Source organism: Lytechinus variegatus, chromosome 1, assembly GCF_018143015.1.
Source record: "Lytechinus variegatus isolate NC3 chromosome 1, Lvar_3.0, whole genome shotgun sequence".
NCBI lineage: Eukaryota > Metazoa > Echinodermata > Echinoidea > Temnopleuroida > Toxopneustidae > Lytechinus > Lytechinus variegatus.
The window spans coordinates 36,111,086-36,124,502 of NC_054740.1; the positions used below are offsets into that span (position 1 = coordinate 36,111,086).

General features: G+C 36.7%; 1 protein-coding gene across 3 annotated transcripts in view; it reads left to right on the forward strand.

Moving 5' to 3' along the window:
- LOC121412919 (protein Shroom2-like) overlaps nucleotides 1-13,417 on the forward strand; it is a 39,870-nt gene that overhangs the window by 20,154 nt on the left and 6,299 nt on the right. The window lies entirely within an intron of this gene.

Here is a 13,417-nt window from a genome sequence, read left to right on the forward strand (position 1 = left end):
CAGTTTCAATTTCAAGAGATAATATTGTGAAATGGAGCTTTCGAATGCTACCATGAAATTGATAACATTCCACAAAGTCCTGAAACAATTCCCAGAGACTGGCCCAAGTCAATCATGATAGCTGTATATCAAAATCAGGGAACATTACATGTAATCATCTTACCAGCGATTCTTACTCACAAAACTACTCTGAGCCAATCAGGTTGAAGGCTTTCGGTAGCTTATGACAGTTGCCAGGGAATATCAATCTGCCTGAAACCCCCACAATATTGCATCTTCACCCAGTCCCTCTGAATTGGAAACCCTAACCTTCCCTCTAGTTTATAATGGAATCTCCCACCACCACTGGGCTCTCATTCAAAGCTCCTGTTCACCCACTTGTAACACACATTAGAAGTGATTGCATTGAGACTGATCATCATCCAGCACAGCACTTGCTCTTTGTGGTTTCTATCCAGTTTCTGTAATATAATTATGAAACTTTCTCAAATCTGAAAATTTGTTTGAGAACATCTGCTCCACGGAGAAGGCTAGAAGCCAACCTTCGAATTCATCTCCTTTGCTACTTTCTTTTAAGGTAGTATTATTCATTCTTTGTTATCCATATCACTTTCAATTCTGTTTTATTCATCTTTGGTGTATTGTGAAAGGTTACCATTTCTGATGAAATTATGATTTTACTATATGACTACTACTCCTTTGAGTACTACTATATTGATGTTTTTGTTGTTGCATCTGTTGGGTGTTTGCAAGTGTGTATTTATTTTTACACCAGGAAGGTTTTTCATCGTCAGCTCCACTTTGAAAGTTTTTTTCTGTCTTAAAACACTTTTTTTGTATTGGTGCGATATTCATATTTCATTTTGATTTGTAGGTCCAGTTCTCTCCCAGTGAGCAAAATGTCTAGAAATTCACTATCGATGTATTGCACAGGGCATAGGATGAAAATAGAGAACAATGATTAAACATGTTTTGGTTTATTATTCACAATTCATACAATGTTTTTCACATTTTATACAATATTTATACTTACAGTACCTCCTTGGTTTCTTATCATATGAAGTTACCAAGTACATATGCTGTTATGATGAAATATGCATTCTAGATGGGATGCTATTTGCAAGCCAAGTATTTTCTTTGTATTTATCTTGTCTGTATGTGTGTGGAAATTTTCCTTTTGAATTGATGCAGGAGGGAATTAATTTTTGTGTAATTTGTGGATCAAAGTCCATCCTAAAATTCTAATTAAAACTCAATGCCCTGTCCCTGGTCAGGCTTGGTCAACATTTTACAGCTCTTCATGTTTGAAGATGTCCTTAGCAAACCTCTGTTTTGATAGACAGGTTGTGGTCTTGCACTGATGACTCATCAGTAGTCCCACACTATTGTGCAAGATGTTGGAGGAACAATGGATGCTCCTAACCACCCTCTCAACAAACTCATCACATCTTGAATAATTTGGCTATCAAGTTCATGCTTCTCCATTATTAACAGTCATCTTTTAATGGGCTCGCCTGCTAGAATCCAATCGCCAACCAATTTTTTACAGGATTTCTTGAGGCATGAATGCCTAATCTTCTTTGCGGCTGTTTGACATCTGCGAAACAAAGGAAATCTTGCTGGTTTCTCGTGATTTATCTTTGCCTTGGGCTGTGAATATTAAATGAAGTAAAATGAGTCTCATTGTGAGGTCCCAACTCCCATCATGCAAATTGCATATGGAGCTTTCGTCCACAAACCTCAAATTCTAACCGGAGGTAATAGCAGAATAGAGAAATTTATTAAAGGAGTGGGATAACTGAAAATTGAGTTGATACAATAGATGTGGTAGTGATGCTGGTACAGTGCCCCTGCTTCATAATTTCTTCCTAATACTTTCTGTTGAGATTTTAAAAATTTTGTGTGTTTATGGAATTATGCATCATGTTGACTGGTCAGTGGTCACTTCTGGAATTTGTTTCTATGCTAATTAACATTAATGTACACTGAAAATGCTATCATGTTACATTTTATGGCCTGATTTTCAGTCCTTATCAATCCAGATCATAATGAGATAAGTCACCAGAATCAAGGCTATAGTTGTTGGTTGGTTTTGTTTGGTTTTTGTCCACATTTCTTGTCAGGAATATGGTGCTTCATTGTTGCATTTCATGGTAGTGTTCAAGATTAAATCTGACCGTAAAGTAATTGCTAATTAGCAAACTTTGGATGTTCATTGTGCCCAATGCAGTATATCTTCAAGTTCTGCTATAGAAGCCATAGCAAATACAATATTTTTTGAATAATGAAGGTTTTCTTTTTGATCATGTTTCTGTGAAGTCGGGATGCTTGTGGGATAACTGTAAAATGCTCATACCTGGAAAATTATAACCGTAATACAGAAAATATGTAGGGGCCTATCTTTGAAGGGTACTGACTTTTTCAATGCCATCATTTCCAGAAATATGCTTTCTCTGTAAAGCTATCTTATGATGCCTTTGCTATGGGAGACAAGACAATGCTGGGAAATTGCCTTGGTCCAGTGACTTATTTCTTTAGACACCAAAAGTTATCCATAAAGTTATCATGCCATATCTACACTTTGTATGTCAATAGTATTTTAAAGGAAGTGGATTAATGAATTGTTGAACAGATATTCCTTCTGTGGTGGATTGGGAATACCCCAAGCTTATCGTAAGAGTTTCCCCTACCTGTAAGCTCCTTTATCATGTGTACATGTCATTGGAATGTGTCATGAGGGGACCAGAGAGGATGTGAAGGATCATTGTGGTTTCATCATGACTCACCAGGATCAAGTCCAGTCAGGGATAGTCCAGTCCTTTGTGTAGTCCAGGAACTAGCCTGTGTTGGTATAGTCAGCTGCTGTGTCTGCGATATGAGACTACAAGATTTGCTCCGTATTATTTTCCACAAAAACTTACCGAAATGCTGGTGCTGGGTTAGATTCTGTGTTTTTGGCCTAAGTTTGAGGCCTTGCCATCAGTTGCTAGATTACAACTAGGGCTATATTTTCCAATTTTTCATTATCTGTAAACAGAAGTCTTTGGGAGAATTCTTACTGGTGAGTACCTAATATTAGATATTTTACCCTTAGAAGGCCATCAGAATATTACAAACATCTTGATTTATTTTCCTTCCCCTCTGATGACGTACTTCTCGTAGCATGGAACAAGAAACTTAGCTCACGACTTGTTGAAAACACCTGATTTGCTATTGTGCTACAGTCCTTTCATGTAGTCAATATTGCCATAAAATTGGCGCTTGCCACTTACGTTGGTGTTGTGTAGCCATGCTTGGGAGATCCTCAGGAATTTCCGCCAATGTGGACTCTTTGTGATACCTTGTTATCAATTGACATAAACAACTTTCAATGAAAACTTTGCATGGTATGGAAACATTGTGCTTTTATTGCAGACCCGGATTGTGAGCATTGTAATTTCCTTGGAAGCAGAGGACAAAAACCATGCTTCATTTAGCAAATTGTCTGCTCGTTCCTGAAGCAGGTTGGTTAGACATCGGTTTATGCCATGCAATTCCTCTTACTGAATTGGCCAGTGGTTTTATCTTTTTTTGAAAAGAATCAAAGTTGAAATTATCCTTTTCAGAGATCCACGTTTTATTGTTGCCATTTTCTTATTTCTCCCGATACCTGTACAAGTTTTTTTGTAAACAACTTGATTAGTTCATTTTCTTGTTTCTTTATAATGCCCTTCACAGCTGTGCTTCTTCAGGGAACCGAAAGTCTAGAATGAAAAGCAATGTTTTGTTCATTGAAAGTTGACTTCATTTGAAGATCACCCAAAACTGAATACTGTGGAATGTGGTTGTAAACAAAATTCTTCAAGATTTCCAGAGGGAAAGTTTCAAGAGAAACTATACAAGAATCTTGGTGTATGACATATCGTATTCAAAAGTTCAAATTAATTCTTAACTCCAATGACTTCATAATTCTTAACTCCAATGACTTCATAATTCTTGAATCACGATTAGCTTACATTGACCCCCAAAACCTGTTGGCAAGGTGTTAACAGATTCTATACAGAAAGTTGCTAAAAACTAAGAAACCTTACAACAAACTCGGAACATCCTAAAACCTCTGGCAAAAAGGGTGTCTTATTCATTTAGTTTTTGAGCTGCAGTAGATCCCCGCTTTGACTACCTGGCAATCTACTAAGGCTTTATAGCAGACAATAAACCAGAACGAATCCTTCCATTTAAAATCCTCTTTATGATGGATATATGTTATAATTATCCTGAGATTGAGAAGATTTTCACTCATTACTAGCTCTTCAGGGCGGTGGTTGCAGACTTTCCCCCTTCTTAATCCTGATCCTATTTGATTTTCAAATCTTTCCGACTTCTGGTTGAGTCTAAATTCAATTCTCTTGTAACTGTTTTCTAAAGGGATGGAAAGCATTTAGGCCTATATAAAAATGAAGTACACAAGGTGATCTTGTAGAAGGCAGTTTGGGCTCTCTTGCATAGGTTTGTTAAATAAATGATAATTCAGGGAAACTAGAGCAAAACTTTTGGATGCCATGAAGCTTTGGCTTTGTTGAAAATTTCAGATTATTGAGTGGGGATGGAGGAGATCAGTGTAAAAATAAATAAAGAAAATGATGCATACAAATTTAAGTCGCACTTTAAGTGAATAATATTGTGAACCATATGTATTACCATAACATTCAAATTTTAGACGGTATCAAAATAAGTATGACAAAGAGCCCATCTTCAATTCAGGATTACAAGTCAAGTTGTTCCTGGCCAGCCATTTTTGATAAATTCCTCTTGAAAAATAGTTCTTCCCTATTCTCTGTGGTCCTGGAATTAAAACGAAGCTAAATCTCAAGTGTGGAGTGCCTAGGATTCCTACGTGGCGATAAACTCTGATGCAAGTCACCAAGTTGAATAACCTTTGAATATGTGAACTTCCAAACTCTCAGATTGCATAGGGGTCCAAAGTCAAGAAAGAAAAAGGTGAATTACTGAAGTTTATGACAGGACAAAGTTTCTTACAAGATGGTGGCCTACTTTGTGATGCCTGAATTGATAATCCTCGATCTATTTAAGATTTGTAGTGCAATAACTGCACAGTAAAGAGATAAATTCTCATGATTATGTAGGCCTAGACCTATCTTTTCTTGAATGGTGCAATGTAGTTCAGTCATCAATTATCATATCTAGTAAAGCTTAAATCATTTTATTGATAGTATCGGTCTTACTATTGTAATACATTACAAGTGACCCCCCCCCATGATGATGACCACCATCACTACATCCGAGAAGGCCTTGTTAAGTGAGAAAATAACCCCCAAATTTCTCACTTTGCTTCTAATTACAGCATACATGCCATGGTAGTGGGTCTATTTATAATGGAGAGGTATTCATTTGCTTATTATAATCATGAAATGTTTCACATTATGCTTTATGTCAACCTCTTCATGAATGAATAGGCCTGCATCTAATTGGAATTTCACCCAAGATGAACAGAGGAATCTTCTGTACAGCTTTGATTTGTGAATTCTAACCATGGTACGGACTGAAATTCCCTGTTTCATTTTCCTAAGTGGAAAGTAAATTTGCTTTGCATTCGTTTGAGTTGAATACTTCACAATATCCCTCTCCCAGCTTAAAATATTAAAGTACCCCTACTGTGCATGTATACAAATTTCCAAGCCTGTTATCATTATTTCAAAAGGATAGAAAATGGGACAGTTTAAACTATTTTAAGCTTTATTGACTTGTTACAAACCTTTTACTCAGCCATTTCTTTTAATATGTTAATGTGCTTGCTTGAGGTGCATAGCCTTGTATTCAGTAAGGGAGGATAGAGGATGTTTTTCATTTCTGAATAGTGCATTCACTAATATTGATTCCGTATTTCAAATCAATATAAGTCATGTCCCGCTCTATTATTACCAAAATTATTGATATTCAAAATTTCAATGTTTTTGTTTATGTTAAAAATCAGTGTTTAGATTTTTGTTACATATTTTCAGTCTTGTCCAGTTAGCAAATAGTCGCAATGAAGTACCCAGTTTTTCCCCTTTTGCCCCAATATATCAAGCTGGTGATGTAACTCCTGTGTGATTATAGGATGAGCATACATTGATAACTGACCGATTGTGGCTGGCCGGCAGGAGATCAGTGATGGTCAAGCGGTTTGTATTGTCCAAGTTCCTTTTCATCTTTGAAAGCCTCTCATTAGGTATTTCGCCCTGAGAAGGACTGCATGTTTGTTGATTGAGATAGACAGTGTATTTTAGAGTGGTGTGGTTTACCAGGTGTTATTATCTCTGTATTATAACTTGTCTGTGTGATTTGGACAGATCTTGGTAAGTTAATTAACCACTTAAACAAGATTCATTCAAGGTACCAAGTACTCTAAAAGGACCAGTTGGATTTTTTGTTCTTTAGGTGGTTTCAGACCGCCTCGAAGTTCGCCAGTTCCAGGTATTCTCTGATCGGGAAATTTACCCCGATCAGAAAATACCAGGTATTTTGGTAATGTGAAAGCAAACTACGCGTAATCTCCCCGAAAGAAAATACCCGCTAAATAGTAGGTACTTGGCGAAATTACGAGAACTTTCGTGGGGATTTTTCCAAGGTCGCAGGTATTTTGGCGATGTGAAAGCAAATTACGGGAACTTTTATCCCAGCGTGTCGTTGGGCGCGGCGGCGTGGGTGGCTGCTGGGCTCGTGATTTTGAATCTCCCGCCTTGCCTGCTTATCAGACCACACTGCGCATGCTCGTAACTTCGGGAACTTATTCTGAAGGATGTGTTTCGGGGCGGTCTGAATGCAGGAATAATTAACGAGTATTTTTTAGCTTTAAAAAGTTCTCGTAATTTAACGGGGATTCTTGTGATCGAGGCGGTTTGAAACCGCCTTTTGTTACTAAAGTTGAAATAAGGAAACCTTTAAATTTAGGTGTGAGATGGAAGTTTAATTATTTATATCTGATCATTACTCAAAGATCATTTCATTGACCAATAACATTACTGTTGATAGTTATTCTGTGGCAATGTTACAGGAAATCTGGTCTTTTTATGAATTTAAGGATATATATTTTATTTAGAATTTTCCTGTTTGATATGTTAATGGAAATGATTGAATATGTGTGCAAAAAGATGGAGATGAAAACTTGCAAATTACCATTGACCTCTACTTGGATGACGTGCACTGTTTTTTGTGGATTCTGTTGTAAATAATTCCTTCAGTCCCAGCATTGGCTTCGGGAAGGGAATGACCTTATTTTGATGAACTACAAAATCCAGTCAAGAACATTGCCTTCTGATTGAAAACCTCAAAATTACAATAAAAACTATGTAGAGTGAATGATCAACCCATTCGGAAACCAATGACATAGTACTTGCTATTGTTGTCAAAGCACAACATTGAGGTTTGTTTCCGTTCAAAGGTTTTCATACAGGTTTTATATTCCATGTCTCATTAGGTGGTCTGTCTATGACAGATCACCTATTGTTTTCGTCAGAATTTTCTTTCTTTATTTCTTTATTTCTTTCTTTATTCTTGGCACCTATGTTTGTCGCCAACTTTTCTCGAAATTGGCTGAATCAATTTTGCTGATTTTTTCGTCATATATAGAATCTATCATAGAGACCTCAAAATAAGCTTTTCAAGGTCATATGGTCATGATGACGTCATCTACGCGCCATTTTGTAAAATTCTTCATTTGATCATATCTTCATTATCAATTATCAAAACTTAACAATATTTACATGACATTAACTTCATGTCAAGGGTCAAATGTCAATGTCATAAAAGGTCATGTAGAGGTCATGACGCGCGCGTACGCGTGCGTCAAAGGTAAAAAAATTCTCCAAATGGCCTATAAAAATTTTTGGGTACGTTTCAGGTCATTTTAAGCATTTCAAAAATTTGCGCGCGCGCACGTACGCGCGCGCGTTCCCGCGCGTAACGCCTGAACGCAACACATAAACACCGTTTTTTTTACATCATTGCATTGATAATAAAATTTTGAACAATTTGATACCTTGATCAACCTTCTACGACCATTAATAACGAAATTAACACCCGTTAAAGTTTGCAGCACGTGTGCGCGCGAGCTCTCACTATAGGCCATATATGGGCAAAAACATGCCTTTTGAAAATTCACTGTAGCTCTTTAAATAGTCCGTTGACGCCAATTTTTTTTTTCATATATCGATAGAGTATGAGTTGTAGATTTCATTTCATGTCACCAATGTCCCTCAATTATATCGTGACGTCATCAAAATGGCGCCTAAACTAAAAATTTTAATTTTTTTAAAATCACGTCATCAAATTTATGCAAATTTGGTTGTAACTTCTTGAATATAGATCGTTTTTCACCCAGATTTTCATATATTGTAGTTTAGAAGCTACTCTTTCTCGTCATTTAACATGAATTTTCGTTTTGAGAAACGCATCATTGCGTAAAATAGCGATGAAAAGAGGCATGTCATTTTTCCTCATTTTGCGTGTAATCTCTATGGGACATGACTTTTTCTCATAACTAGATTCGACATTCCTCTATTTCGTGAGCCATATCTCCATTTTTTCTTGTCGGTTTTCCCTGAGCTTTTACCATGCAGTAGCTGAGATCCTACGCTTTCGGAAGTGTGCCCTCCATTTTTTGATCAGATGCCGGGATCATGCCCGTTTTTCACTTGCAAAATTGGTATTGTAATTCTCAGAATTGCTTACGTGTAATCTCTATGGGGAATATCGTAGCTCAATGGATAACGCATTTGACTTGCTTTCTCGAGGGCGGAGGTTCGAGTCCTGGGGTGAACAAGATGATCTTTTTTTCAATTTTTTTTTCTTTTTGCCACCTCTTACATGATCCTTTATGATAATTAAAAGGCATAAAAGTTTAAATTTAGCAAGATAAAACAGATTATAATTGCTTTTTTCATATAACATGCACTGTCATACATCAAAGAGACCCTTTTCACAGAGCTTTATCATCTCCCGTCTTTCACAAGTATTCCATCCATAATGAGCATTCCGTTGTCATCATGAAGATCATATTGACATGCATGAACATGGTAATAGTGATCATGATTGCGAGTATAAAGACAGACCACCTAATTCGTCCGCCTGACGAATTAAATTCTAGTTTATCTTTGAATTGGTTCAGGAAAATTGGCATTGTGTTGAAAACCCTTGGATGATTTAGCATTTTGTTGGTGTGCCAGTGGGTTTCGGCAAGTGATTAGTGTCATTTTACAGATTACGGCTCCTATTTCTCGGACTTGCACCCTAAATCCTTGATTGAACCCTTGCACTTGCTGGAAAAGGTCAGAAATTGTGAACTTGGTATTTTAATTCTCCCTGCTAGATGTCCAACTTAAAATTTATAGCACCTTTTCATACTCCATTTTGCTGGTAGAGGTGTTCTGTCAATTTTCTGCATTGCCAACGCTCTATTTTGGGTTCAAATTACCTGAAATAAATGGGGAAAGATAAATCAAGTGTGAAATTGATTCCTATCTCAGAGAAAGGAGGGGCATTCAAGTTCATTCACATGCAACATTGTTCCTCAAGTCATAACCCTTTACCTTCTGTAATACAAAAAAATCTAAATGACAAGTTATACCCCCACCACCCTGAAAAATATATTCAAATTTGGAAAGGACATAGACCTACTAGTAATTGCTAGTTAATATGGAAGTTAAGATTAACATTAAATGAAAGTTATTGACTGTGAGTCTGAAAATACTTCAGAATCAGAGTCCAATATGAAATATGGTCTTGCAGATAACGAGATATAAAATTATAAATCTTTATAGTTGCTCCTGGCCATATGTTTCATTCTCTTTATTGCTTCCTGTTGAATCATATATATAGTTCAGGGTTTTTTTTCTTCTCCTGAAACAATATAACAACCCTATTATAATGATTTATTTCAAATAGAGGGCCACTGCACCATCTTGCTTGGTGTCTTCCTATTTGTGTTTGTAAGATGAGGTCATCATAGCCTGAGGGCACAGGCCACATGAGGTCATAGGTAGTCTGCATATCTGAAGATATCAAGTATGGTAGTCTTACCATTCAGACATTATAAAGATGTGTCTTTGAAGCAATATGTAAAATTGGCTTATGTTATTTGAAAGCTGATAACGAGATTATAGTGAATGATTCAATGTGCCTATATTGTTGATAGTGTCTTGTTTAACTTATAGTCTTTTTAGCTTTTCAAAATTCTGTAGAGAATTAGAGAATCCATACATTTTGATGCTGATCTCAGAATGAAGAAGATCTGTTGTGATGTTCAAAGTAGTATTACCATTTTGTTTCATTCTCATGGTGTGAGCAGAAAACACAACTACACCCACATTCTTTATGTTCTTTGGGGCAATAAATGTGATATCTAGGAGTGATCTGAAACAAGCGATTTCCTGTTTGAACAGCTGAACATTTATTTGGCGGTTTCACTGTCATAGCACCACCCCCCTCCAAAAAAAAGAAAGAATATTCAAGAATCTTGAAAGCATAGACAAGGAGCTTCAAACCGTGGATCCTAACACTAGAAGCATGTATGAGAAGGGAGGTCACTCCAGCTTATTGAGGTGGAGGGGTGTTTTTCTAGCGGGATGCAGCAAGGGGCAGGGAAGCTCCATGGAATTTTTCAAAGTTTAGGAAGGGATAAGAACCTGTACATCTTGAGATTTATAGCGCTCCTTGGGGACACTTTGATAGGGGTCACTGGAGGAACTATTTTCACAAAGGGGCATCTGTGTTTGATGGTCTGCGGTAATTTGTAGGGGAAATACTGAAGGATTTCGGGCACTTTCAAGTGTAGTACAGCTTCTTTGGGTTATGTGTGTGGGCTGCTATACTTTATTATGGAGGGTGATTTTATTGAAACTAAAGCAACAGTAGATTTATTCATGTGCTACAGTCAAGGAACAAGGTAGCATTGAGGTTAATGGTGGTCTGAAGACTGATTCCTCCATGTTTTAAATGGATTTCTTTGTTGAGGGGGGTGTGTAATGTAAAAAATAGGGCTCCCAAATTATCACTAACATTGCCTTTTTGCTATCAAGGTAGGACTACCTTCTTCATATTTGAGGCCTCTTATTCTCAGTTTGGTGTAAATGAGGTGACACTATATAGACCTCTTCTTCGTAGAAAGTGACATTTCTTGAAGGTAAACAACTGAGTACTAACAAGGATTTCCATTTTAGTGTGAGCTGTTTACCACCACCAATTCCAAGCAACTTGCTGCTTTCTCATTGAAAGAGTCAAGGAGAATGAAGCAAAATTCCTTCTCACTCGTCTTTCACCATTGGGGAAATGGCCCTACCCCTCATGGTCTAGTTCAAAGCCATCATGACCCAAGGCCGACATGCCTGGTGTCACTTCTCCCTAGTATATTTCCTGCCTGTCTCTCTCTACATCAATCTCTTATCAACCCCCTTTGGCCACATTCCATCCCTGTTAGATCAAGGATTTAGCCGCAGAGCAACTCCAAACTGAATTCATGGGACCATCATTCATCCAAAAACCCATTCATTTTGCATAAAGTCCTTATCAAAGTCATAGGTCTAGGCCAATTTCTTTTCTCAAATTCTGTAACTTTTCATATCATAATATAATTCTACATACTCAATTTCATATTTAATCCTTCGTATCAGACACTTTTGACTTCCTTTAGTCCTTTGACATTGTTGGACTTTACTTGGCATAATTGTATGCACATTGTTTGCAATTATAATTTGAAAACCTGCAAGATTTATAATTATTCTTCTTTCAAAATCTAAGTTTAAACTTTTTCCATTCGATTTAACTAATGCCATTACACCTAAATTGTACAGATGTGCAGGCTTACAAGTAAGCTAAGTTTACTGTTTGTAGTTTAAAGTTAACTTACCGACCAAGCAATAAGTCACCAAAGGGTCACTCAACTGAAGTAGCCAGTGGAATGTTTTCTATCTTAATTCTTTGTTTGTATTTTTACTTTGCATCGTGAAGCAGATCTAAGTTTTGACTTCTTCTACACTGCAAGTACTCAATGTCTAGTAACCTTAATGACTCATGCATGCCCATTCAATAAATTTATTATTTTTTTTAGTTGGAACATTTTTTCTTTTTTGTTGTTTTTTTTATTTATTTTTTCTCTCTTTTTGGGGGGGAGGGTAGTCTTGTAGGGTTGGGAATGTGTAATCAGTATCAGGAAGGTCCACCTTGAATGTTGTATGTTTCTATATGTTATCTTGAGACTCCCTAAAAGTCAAACAAGAAACCATCAGCAGAGTGATCTTTAGATTATCACATTTTGGGGAATGGATGTACATCAATTCATTAGTCACTGCAGTCTGCTTATGATCAATTAGGTCAACAGTAATGGAATGGACCTGTTTTTGCCCCTCATCTTGAAGTCAAATCCATCATCAGGTTGTCATGGTGACCTCTCTGATTGTCATCAGGTTCAAGGAGAAGTCTTTCTCAATCTTGACAAATTTTTGGTGAAAGATATATTCTGATGGTTCTCTTCTTTCTTTGTCAGAAGAGTGTTAATTTTCACAATTTTTTTGTTTCTTGCTAGTCTTGTTGTTGAGAAATCTATGTTTTAAAACCTTGTTCATTTTGAAGAAAAAAATGACAGCCATGATGACAGCATTCCCAAGATGCAAATGTTCAAGGGTCACAAACTAGGTGTCTTGGTTTGTCAAGTTTCTTGGTGTCATTAGTGTAGCATTTCAGGACTTTCTGTGCAAGTGGAAAGTGATATTTCTATATAAGTTTAAATTGGATGTTCTATCTTGGAAATACATCCAAGGGGAGATGAATCCAATGGGATTCTCTGAACCCGAGATTTGTATTTTCATATTTTGGAACAGAAAGGTTATAGTGTAATACGTGAAATGATGGATGTTGTCATGTTAGTGTTTGTGTAACCCTTTGTGACATATTCATGGAATACAGGCTACGGTATGATTATTATTAGGAGACAATGAAATACAAATAATTCAAGTAAAGCTTTAAATTTCCAATGCAATTAGTAGGGGCAATTACATGAAGGATTGTTGATCATTGTTCTAATGAAAACATTTCTCTTTCTCTCACTTAGTTTCTTTGCCAATCTCTTTCCTTCTTCAGTTATTTCCAGTTAGAACTTCTTCCACTTTCTCTCTCTCTCTCTCTCGTCACCTTTCTTCTCACACTGGTGTTTCACTTCATCTTTCTCTCTCAGTTATCTGTTTTACATCCTCTTTATTTTGTCCTCTTCTCCTTTTGTATAGCAATCATTTCTCTTACTAATGAAACCTTTATCATCAGCAGCTATCACCACTTTCACATCCTCTTCACTATCACCTTAGTCTATTTCTTTATGATGAGTGTTTACCAGTAAGCGATAGCAAACCCTCTAGATAGCTAAGAATCTTCTTCACTGAATCACATACCA